This window comes from Hevea brasiliensis, chromosome 3 (genome assembly GCF_030052815.1).
Source record: "Hevea brasiliensis isolate MT/VB/25A 57/8 chromosome 3, ASM3005281v1, whole genome shotgun sequence".
NCBI classification, from domain to species: Eukaryota; Viridiplantae; Streptophyta; class Magnoliopsida; order Malpighiales; family Euphorbiaceae; genus Hevea; species Hevea brasiliensis.
The window spans coordinates 49,106,713-49,118,340 of record NC_079495.1 but is presented as its reverse complement, the minus strand read 5'-3'; the positions used below and the strand labels follow the sequence as shown (position 1 = coordinate 49,118,340).

The window sequence follows — 11,628 nt, the reverse complement described above, 5'->3', positions numbered from 1 at the left end:
AACCTCACTTCACATACACAATTCAAACTATACCTATGGTAATCAAACTCTTATATATTTAAACACTCTAATAAACATCATTCCCCAACAAATACATGTAAAAACAAACCAAACTCTTTTAATCACCATGGTTGCCGAAATTGAAGTCCACCAATTACCCATCCAATTCTTCAAATTTCTCCATAAATCAACTCATTACAACATTAACTCAACGATTAATTCAGAAAGGGAAGGAAAATTAACACTAACCTTGATTTGAGCTTGACAAAACTTCACCAAATTTCTTCCTTTTTGTTCCCTATAATCTGCCCAAGAGGTGTGGACCAAGTTTAATGAAGGGAATTTTATGGTTTTATGTTGAAAATGGGAGAGAATTAAGCTTTGCATGAAAAATTTTCCATGGAGAGCTTGAAGGAATTGAGTTAGTTAGTGGAGAAATTTGCCTTAACATGTGTATTTATACCCCCACTAATAATGGTAATATTATTATAATAATCAAGTTTTACTATTTCTAATTATACCCCCTTTATTTCCCTTAATGACACTTTATACATAAATTTCATTTCATTTCATTTCATTTTTTTTTTGCATTTTCAAAATTTTAACACTACTAATGTTTTTCATGGACATTTAGGTCAAAAGTCAACTCTAGATGTCAAATGACCAAAATGCCCCTATTCGGGTTGTATTCCTGATTTTTTGGTAATACCGATTTTTGTCGTTTTCTCGATTTCTCACTTTTCTTTGTACTAATTAATTAATTTTTTGCTGATATTTCTAATGGTATTTATACTTCAATAGGGGTCTATTTAAGTCCTAAAAATATTTTTCAGGGTTTCTCGCGGTCCAGCGCTAGTCAACAGTCCACGCCGTGACTTCCCGGTGCGGTCACCCATCGCTAGGTTTCTCGGCTCGCTTAACTTGGTTACATTTCTTTGCTATTATTTTTCCTTTGTTTTTCTTGTATTTTATTTTATTGTATTTCATTATTTTATATCTCCTCACTCATATCGAAGTGTAATTCTAGGCATCCTAGCTGTCTGGACAACACTGGTCACTGGAACAGTAAAATGCACTATCGAACATAGGGGTGTTACAATTCTCCCCCCCTTAAAATAAATATCGTCTCGAAATTTTAACTGGCATTAGTCTCTGAACAGCTGTGGGTGTTGTCTCCTCATATCCTCTTCACGTTCCCAAGTAGCTCTCTAGCCTGAATGATGGTTCCACAACACTTTAACTAGGTGTATTTGTTTGTTCCTTAGCTGCTTCACCTCATAAGCCAGAATTTCTATGGGTTCTTCCTCATATGAGAGGTCTGGATTTACCTCAATCTCTTCAACTGATAGTATATGAGATGGGTCAGATCTGTACCTCCTTAACATGGACACATGAAAGACACTGTGTATCCTTGTTAACTCCGGAGGTAATACTAACCGATATGCCAAAGGACCACTCTTTCTAGAACCTCATATGGTCCGATGAAACGAGGACTCAGTTTCTCCTTTCTGCCAAATCTCATAATTCTCTTCCAAGGAGAAACTGTGAGGAATACCTTATCACCCACTGCATATTCAATATCTCTTCTCTTCAGATCAACATAGGACTTGTGACGGTCTGATGCAACCTTGAGTCTATCTATGATCAATATGATCTTTTCCTCTGTCTGCTGAACAATCTCTGGCCCAATCATCTTCCTTTCACCTACTTCATCCCAACATAAGGGAGTTCTGCACTTTCTGCCATACAAAGCTTCATATGGAAGCATCCCAATGCTTGATTGGTAGCTGTTGTTATAAGCAAACTCAATCAAAGGCAAGTGTGTATCCCAACTACCTTCAAAATCAATCACACAAGCCCGTAACATATCCTCCAATATCTGAATAACCCTCTCAGACTGGCCATCTGTCTGTGGGTGGAATGCTGTGCTGAAGTTCAATCTAGTTCCTAGGGCTCTCTGTAGACTACCCAAGAATCTAGAAGTGAACCTAGGATCTCTGTCAGATACAATCGATACTGGCACTCCATGTAGTTTTACAATCTCATATATGTACAATCTGGCCAATATCTCCAGGCTATAGTCCATCCGAACTGGCAAAAAGTGAGCAGACTTGGTTAGTCTATCAACTATAACCCATACTGCATCATGAATATTATGTGTCCTCGGAAGTCCTGTAACAAAATCCATAGTTATCCGTTCCCATTTCCACTCTGGTACTGACAAAGGATGTAACAAACCAGCTGGAACTTGATGTTCTACCTTTACTTGCTGACAAGTTAGGCATTTGGAAACAAATTCAACTATATCCCTCTTCATACCCATCCATCAGTAATGCTCTTTCAGCCCTCTGTACATTTTAGTTCCACCAGGGTGCATAGCAAAAGGAGACTCATGTGCTTCCTTCATAATGATCTGTCTCAATTCTACATCACTAGGAACACACATTCTGCCCTGATGTAGCAATAAACCATCATCTTTCACAGAAAATTCAGGTTTCTTGCCCTGCTGGACTTCTTTCAGTAGCTTTTGATATTTATCATCACTCTGAGCAGCCATTCTGATCTGATCAATCAACACTGGCTGTACATGCCATGCAACTACTATCTGTCCCTCATCATCAATCTCTAAACTTGCATGCTGTGCTTTCAATTCATATACCATAGACAAAGGAGAAACTCTGAAATTTGCCATAGTCTTGCGACTTAAGGCGTCAGCCACCACATTTGCTTTCCCTGGCTGATAGTCTATTAAGCAATCATGGTCTTTAATCAGTTCTAACCATCTCCTCTGCCTCAAATTCAATTCCTTCTGGGTGCCTAAGTACTTCAAGCTCTTGTGATATGTGTAAATGTAGCATTTCTCCCCATACAAATAGTGTCTCCAGATCTTAAGAGCAAAAACAATAGCTGCTAGCTCCAAATCATGTGTTAGGTAGTTCCTCTCATGCGGTTTCAGCTGGCGTGATGCATAAGCAATGACATTCCGATCTTGCATCAGTACACAGCCTAACCCATTGTGAGAAGTATCACTATAAACTGTGTATTCTTTACCCGGAGTAGGTAAAGTAAGGACTGGAGCTTCAGTCAAACACCTCTTCAACTCATCAAAACTTTGCTGGCATTTATCTATCCACTGAAATTTTACATCTTTCCGAAGCAGCTTGGTCAGTGGAGAAGATAACATAGAAAACCCCTTCACAAACCGATGGTAATATCCAGCTAAACCCAGAAAACTGCGAATTTCTGTGATGTTCCTGGGCAGCTTCCAATTAAGGATAGTTTCTCCCTTGCTGGAATCTACCTTGATCCCTTCAGCTGACACAACATGTCCCAAAAAGGAGATTTTTTTCAGCCAAAATTCACATTTCGACAATTTGGTGTATAGCTGTTTCTCCCTTAAAGTTTGCAGTACAATCAGCAGATGTCTGTCATGCTCCTCTACATTCCTTGAATATATTAAAATGTCATCAATAAACATCATCACAAATTGATCGAGATATGGTCTGAAAATAGTGTTCATCAGATCCATAAAAGCAGTTGGAGCATTTGTTAACCCGAATGGCATTACTAGAAACTCATAGTGGCCATACCGAGTTCTGAAAGCAGTTTTTGGAACACTCTGTTCTTGCACCTTCAACTGATAATAACCAGATCGCAAATCAATTTTGGAAAATACAGCTGCACCCTTCAACTGATCAAATAGATCATCAATGCGTGGCAATGGATATCTGTTCTTTATTATCACCTTATTCAACTGCCGGTAGTTAATGCATAAGTGAAGAGTGCCATCCTTTTTCTTAACAAACAATACTGGCGCTCCCTAAGGTGACATACTAGGGTGGATAAAGCCCTTTTCAAGTAGTTCTTGCAACTGTATCTTCAACTCCTTCAACTCTGCTGGTGCCATTCTATATGGTGTTATGGAGATTGGATCCACACCAGGCATAACATTAATTTCAAACTGCACTTCTCTTTCCGGTGGTAATCCTGGCAATTCATTAGGAAACACATCTGGAAAGTCATATACTGTAGGGATGTCCCTCAATGCTAGACTCCCCACTTGGGTGTCTACCACATGTGCCAAGTATGCTTCACACCCCTTTCTAATCATTTTTCTAGCTAGTGCAGCCGAAATAATGTTTGATGGCAATAGTTGCCTCTCCCTATGTATTATCACATCACTGTACTGAGGGAGACCAAAAGTGACTGTCTTCAGCCTACAGTCAATCATGGCATGATGCTTGGCTAACCAATCCATGCCTAAGATGATATCATAATCTCTTAAGGGCATTTCAATGAGATCAGACAGAAAAGTGTGTCCTTGGATCACCAAAGGACAATCTCTATACATTCTATTAACCCTGATCTCCTGTCCTAGCAGACTTGTTACTAGCACCTCAAAGTCCATTTTTGTACATGGAACAGCAATGCAATCAATGATGCTAGCACTCACATAAGAATGGGTAGAACCCGGATCAAATAACGCAAACACATCTTGATTAAAAGTTGAGAAGGTACCAGCCACAACATCAGATGTCTCGGCCTCTTCTCTCTGTCTCATTGCATAGACTCTGACCGGAGCACTGTCTTGCTCTGATTGTTTCACTGTGCCTTGGCTGCCTACTGGGCTACCTCTACCCCTATCTCTACCTCTGCTGGGTGGTTGTGAACTTCTGGTGACAGGGCTCTGAACTGACCCTTCTGTAGTAGTAGGAGGTGGTCTAACTCTGCGAGTACTGGTGTAGTCCTTGGCAAAGTGTCCTGTGCCTCCACAGTTATAACAGGCTCCAATAGCCTTGTAGCATATCCCACTATGATATCTTCCACAAGTTTCATATTGGCGGGGAGGGTAGAAACCTCTGGTACTCTGCTGACCAGATAGAGGAGGTTTATGTCCTGAATATCTTCCCCTACCAGACTTTTTGCCACCTCTGCTGTGTCCCCCATGGTTCTTCCTCTTTCCAGCAGGACCACTGGAACTTTGTTCTACAGATTTTCCCTCTCTGTCCTCTCTTATTTCTTTTTCTCAGGAGCTGCTTTAGATTCAATTCTTTCTAACTCTAGTGCTTGAGAAATAAGTTCAGAGAAGTTAGTGTGTTTGAATCTGACTACTTGTAATCTGATACTAGGCTTCAAGCCGGTTTCAAACCTCTTGCATCTCTCCATGCTGGTAGAAAGTAGACTTATTGCATAATGGCTTAAGCGAGAAAATTCCCTTTCATATTCAACCACTGATCTACTCCCCTATTTCAGGTTTAGGAACTCTTGCAGCTTCTGATCTACATAAGCATCAGGGACATATTTTTGCCTGAATTCCCTGAGAAAGTCATTCCATGTTAGCACTGCAGGTTCTACCAGACTGTGGGGAATGGTTTTCCACCAGTCATAAGCATCCCCCTGTAGCAGAGATACTGAGTATTCAAATCTAAGCTCCTCTGTACAATGTAGCTTCTTGAATACCCTATCCATCCTCTTTAACCACTGTTCTGCCTCTAGAGGATCTACTGTCCCCTTGAACTCTGTAGCCCCATATTTCATCAATTTGTCATACTGCATTGCAGAAGACTGTGGTTGTACCACTAGTGTCTGTATTGGGACTTGAGTAGGCACATTACCAGCCATTTGTTGGAACATTGTAGCCATTTGCTGAGTGAACTGAGCAGGAAACTGCGGTACTACAGGGGATGGTGCTGCTGAACCACTGACATTATGTAGGGCTGGGGCATCCCCTTGCACCTCAGCCTCTATCGATTGATCGACTGAACGATCACCCTCTTCCATAGTTAATGCAAGGATCTTAGACCTCCTGAACAAATAACACAAGGAGATTTCATCTCGTTAGTGCATATTTAAAATGTAATGTACTGTATGTATCAAACAATAATATTGAGCAGTTGTACTATGAAGAAAAAATATTCAAATAACATGTGAAAATAGAATTTAAAAACTAGCTCTGATACCACTAAAACATGTCACACCCTACCCCTCTGTAAGGCATAACATGATCCCGTAGTATACCTAATGAATTACCAACTTCGTCTATTGATAACCCATTAAATACACTACAAGGGATTTTAAAACTTTTCTTACTTCTTTTTACAGTGGTGAGCACTATTTACAGGTGTTAAAAAATTTTTTGAACTTAAGTGAAAGAGCTAACACATTTGAATTATTAGGAATATCTGTAAAAATTTTGGCGGAGTGCCCTCTGTATTTTGAATAAAACAGTTCTTCAAAAACCTGTAAAAAGCACTTCAAATATATTTCTCAATCTCAAACTCCAACAGTTAAACAACACAATATATTTATCAACTCAAATCCACAATAACTTTTCAATATTTCCAAAGGATGAGATAAAAGAAATATAGTATAAATTTTACAAGTCAATATAATTCATAATTTATTTTACAACTTCAATGTACAATTTTAATTTACAAATGCTCAAAACCAAGAACAATATATACATACAGTGAACATACATTACAATACAAAATGCAAAATGTGGTATACTCAATATACCCGATGATCTCTCGCTGAATGCACTAGCAGCCTAATCTGCTACCCTGTCCGTATATTTACCTGCGACAGCAATGAAAAGCTATCGCTGAGACAATGTCTCAGTGGTGCACAACATTAACCAAATACAACTTTAAATCACAAATCATAAGTCATATAAATAGTGGATACTTAAACCATAGTTAAATTCAAGACAATGAATGTTATAAAGAATTTGAACTCCATTTCACAAATTATCAAAGCTCATAATAACACAATTTAGTCAAATGGTTTAAGAACACAGTGTTGCCAATTCACACACAACTTAAGCTATGACACCAAATTTCTGATCAATGCCGCGTTGTACACCATGACAAAGTAATCTACAACCCCACTAATCAAAATCAATGAGGGAGGAAGCTAGCTATATAATGAGTACTTATCTGATCTACAATCTCAACTGGTAAATTAGAGAGGGAGGAAAATAAATGATCTCAACCCCATTAATGGAGGAGGAATAATGTGATACTGTCATGCTAAGTGTGAACACAAAATCAATTCCAAACATTTTATTCAAATGATTCGTGAGAAATCCAATAAATTTCCAAAGTCATAATTTCATTCACAAGATGGCAACACAATTCATAATTAACTTCAATTTTCACAAATCACACTAAATAAATTTTTCCACAGTTTCAAACCATTTACAATGCTTTTCAAACAATAAGTATCCATTCAAATACATTTCCATAATTGAAAACAATAATATACAAATAGTCATAATTTATTTCAATTGAAAAATTCAAAAGAAATAACTGTTGTGCACAAACCTCTAATAACTGTCTTCTGGCCTTGACTCAGTGTTTCCTTCCCTTTCCCTGAGTCTTTGCTAACTAAGAAACACAATTTGAAGTGTTTCAGCACTCATTTAAACTGTCTCTAACGATAATGCTTGATAATTAATTCACTGAATTTTATTATTTCCTTAGTCAACCTAATATATTGACCCTCGATGCATTTTAGGTAAATTAGGTTTTAATGTTACTAATGTGTCACATTCAATAGTCTTTTAGGGTTGGTATATGTTACCAAATTCATTTCCATGTATATTGTGTTTTCTTGCAATTTGCTAGATTCCGGGATACTAGATTGACCTAGCCGGACGACCTAGTTCCCTCAGTTTTCGGGTTTCGGTCAAAACTACAAACATGTAGATCTATGTCTTATTGCATGCGGAGCAAAATTTCAGGTTATTCTGAGTTTACTAGACCAAGTTATGGTCATTTTACTATTGCTGGTCAAAATGCATCAAAATTGGTCACTTTAGGTCATTTTAGGTCATTTTAGGTTCAGCCAGTTTTTGGACCCGAACTTGTGCAAGATTTTTGACTTGCCTATGGTCATTTCTGGGCTTTGGTGTCTTCATAAGACTTGTAGATATAGGTCTTAAATATTCATGGTCAAAATTTCAGGTCAATTGGACTTGTTTTGAGTGAGTTATGGCCAAAACACTAACTGCTGCCCAAATGGTCAATTTTCAGGCCTTAATTGCACTAATCCGGATTTGGTCTTTTTTCAAGTTACCTTGCAAGCAGAATTTTGGTAAGCTTCCTTCATGAAAGTTGGCACATTTTGTGCCTAGTTTCACCTCCAATTGGTCTCATACCAATTGGAGCCACAAAAATTCATTCATAACCTACAATGCATACTGCCCTTACTAACCACACTTTGCATTAAAATTTTACATTTCTAATGGACACCATACACATTATATCTAGGTCAATTGTCCAACAATACTTTAATACAACCAATATCCATCCACAATATACTTAATCAAGTGTCCAGCAATTTAATCAATCTCCAAATACCAATTCAACTCAAGTAAGTCTCCATCACATTCAATTAATCAAATCCATATCTAACAACAATTCAATTGCTCAAACCTAATCCAACTAACCAAGATCAATAACATACAGCCCATTGTTCTTAATCAACATTAAATATACATGAAATTAAGGTCTTCCTAATCATATCAAGGCTGTCCCAAAGCTGTCCAAATTTACACATATACATCAAGCTTCCAATTTCAATTCACAACCTCACTTCACATACACAATTCAAACTATACCTATGGTAATCAAACTCTTATATATTTAAACACTCTAATAAACATCATTCCCCAACAAATACATGTAAAAAAAAACCAAACTCTTTTAATCACCATGGCTGCCGAAATTGAAGTCCACCAATTGCCCATCCAATTCTTCAAATTTCTCCATAAATCAACTCATTACAACATTAACTCAAAGATTAATTAAGAAAGGGAAGGAAAATTAACACTAACCTTGATTTGAGCTTGACAAAACTTCACCAAATTTCTTCCTTTTTGTTCCCTATAATCTGCCCAAAAGGCGTGGACCAAGTTTAATGAAGAGAATTTATGGTTTTATGTTGAAAATGGGAGAGAATTAAGCTTTGCGTGGAAAATTTTCCATGGAGAATTGGGAGTGACAATCGGCCATTGTTGGAAGCTTGAAGAAAATGAGTTAGTTAGTGGAGAAATCTGCCTTAACATGTGTATTTATACCCCCACTAATAATGGTAATATTATTATAATAATCAAGTTTTACTATTTCTAATTATACCCCCTTTATTTCCCTAAATGACACTTTATACATAAATTTCTTTTCATTTCATTTTTTTTTGGCATTTTCAAAATTTTAACCCTACTAATGTTTTTCATGGACATTTAGGTCAAAAGTCAACTCTAGATGTCAAATGACCAAAATGCCCCTATTCGGGTTTATTCCCGATTTTTCGGTAACACTGATTTTTGTCGTTTTCTCGATTTCTCACTTTTCTTTGTACTAATTAATTAATTTTTCTCTGATATTTCTAATGGTATTTATACTTCAATAGGGGTCTATTTAAGTCCTAAAAATATTTTCCAAGGTTCCTCGCGATCCAGGGCTAGTCAACGGTCCATGTTGTGACTTCCCGGTGCGGTCACCCATCGCTGGGGTTCTCGGCTCGCTTAACTTAGTTATATTTCTTTGCTATTATTTTTCCTTTATTTTTCTTGTATTTTCTTTTCTTATATTTCATTATTTTATATCTCCTCACTCATATCGAAGTGTAGTTCTAGGCATCCTAGTTCCTCCTCTTTGACTTATTGTATGATTATGTTCACTCCCTCTTTGACTTCCACCGAGGTGAGTATGGATGAGTTCTCTTTATCTTTCTAGCTTCCTCCTCCTTTCCGCTTGGCTTTTAGATTTTTCTGAGGTCTCCTTTGTTGGTTCTTTCTCTAATTATACTAGAGTTCCCCCACTTCTTAATGTAACTGCCTTATGATGCTCCCTTGGGTTCATCTCCGGTTGACTAAGCAGTTTACCAGCAGCCTTACTTGAAGAACTTGCATGCTGAGCAATTTGATTCTCCAGTATCTTGTTATGGGTAGCAAGTTGGTCCATTCTGGAAGTTAGCTATTTAATCAATTCATTCTGTTGTTGTTGAGCTGCTAAGAACCCTTCCATCATGGATTCCATGGTCATCTTCGGTTCAGGTTGTAATGGCCTAGCCCACTAGTGATATTGTCCGCTCTGGGCCGAAGCCCTCACGGTTTTAAAACGCGTCACTAGGGGTTAGGAACCTCCATCTTATGAACCCAGCATCTCTCCCGTGTTTTGTCGATGAGGGATTTGCCTAGGGTGTTACAATCCACCCCCCTTATGGGACTCAGTGCCCTCGCTGAGGTTTGCCCCACCATCGTTCAAGGTTGCACGCGGAGCGACTCTGATACCACAAATGTAATGGCCTAGCCCACTAGTGATATTGTCCGCTCTGGGTCGAAGCCCTCACGGTTTTAAAATGCGTCACTAGGGGTTAGGAACCTCCATCTTATGAACCCAGCATCTCTCCCGTGTTTTGTCGATGTGGGATTTGCTTAGGGTGTTACACAGGTTGCTAAGGTTGAGGAGGCGACGGTGGCTGTGCAAAGTTTTGGCCTTTGTTTTGAAATCCAGGGGGGTGCTGGTGGTTTGTACCCCTGTTGCTTGTTTATTGGCTGGTTCTGCTAATTGGACCATGAGAAATTTGGGTGGTTCCTCCATCTAGGGTTATAAGTGTTTGAATATGGATTGTTGGGTTACCTTTGGTTGAAGTTTTCTCCATTATTCACATAGTTCATTTGTTATGTGGAGGGTTCATTGAAGCTGTTATATTCTGAACTCATGTACCCTCCTCCATAGCTGTCCTCATGTTGACTATTCATTCCTACTACATTGGCTAGCATTTTATCAAGCCTCCTAGTGAGCTGATCAAATTGGGCATCATGCTTAGGGCATCCACCTCCAGGATCCCTGCTGTTCTCTTTGCATTTCCTCTTTCATTTGACCACTCATAATTATGGTATGCAACCTTCTCTAAAAGTTCAAGTGCTTGTGCCACTGTTTTCTCCATTAGGTCACCTTCTGTAGCTGAATCAACTATGCTCCTTGTAGAGGGTAGTAACCCATTATAGAAGTTTTGCACTAGTAGCCAATCCTTTATACCATGGTGTGGACATTCCCTCTACAGGTCTTTATATCTTTCCCATGCATCATAGAATGATTCAACTTCCTTTTGTCTAAAGGTGTTGAGCTCAAGTCTCAGTCTTGCAGTCTTTGCAGGTGGGAAGTATCTTGCTAGAAAAGCTTGCGAGAGGTTTTCCCAAGTGGTAAATGTTCTAGCTGGTTGAGAAAGTAACCACTTCCTTGCTCTATCTCTAAGGGAGAATGGGAATGCTCTGAGTCTTATGGCTTGATCAGACACTCCATTCATCTTAAATGTGTCACAAAGGGCAAGAAAGCACTGGAGATGATAATGTGGATCTTTTGTTAGTGAACCTGCAAACTGGGTTTGTTGAATCATTTGAAGCCATGCTGGTTTTAATTCAAAGTTGTTTGCCTTCACTGTGGGTATGGTAACACTGGGCTGAAATCCTTGGACAGATGGAGCTCCGTAGTCTCTCAAGAGTCTTGGTCTGTCATTATTATCGGCCATGGTTGGAATTTCAAGATCTTCTTTATCGTGCTCTTGATGTTTCTTTTCCCTCCTGATGGCTCTTAAAGTTCTATCTATCTCCGGATCACA

At 38.6% G+C, this 11,628-nt stretch overlaps 1 non-coding gene across 1 annotated transcript; it reads left to right on the top strand.

Moving 5' to 3' along the window:
• Positions 1-11,044: 11,044 nt before the first annotated feature.
• LOC131179039 (small nucleolar RNA R71) lies at positions 11,045-11,151 on the top strand. Its single transcript, XR_009148046.1, has one exon. It is a non-coding gene; the product is annotated as a small nucleolar RNA R71 (small nucleolar RNA).
• The last annotated feature ends 477 nt before the right edge of the window (positions 11,152-11,628 follow it).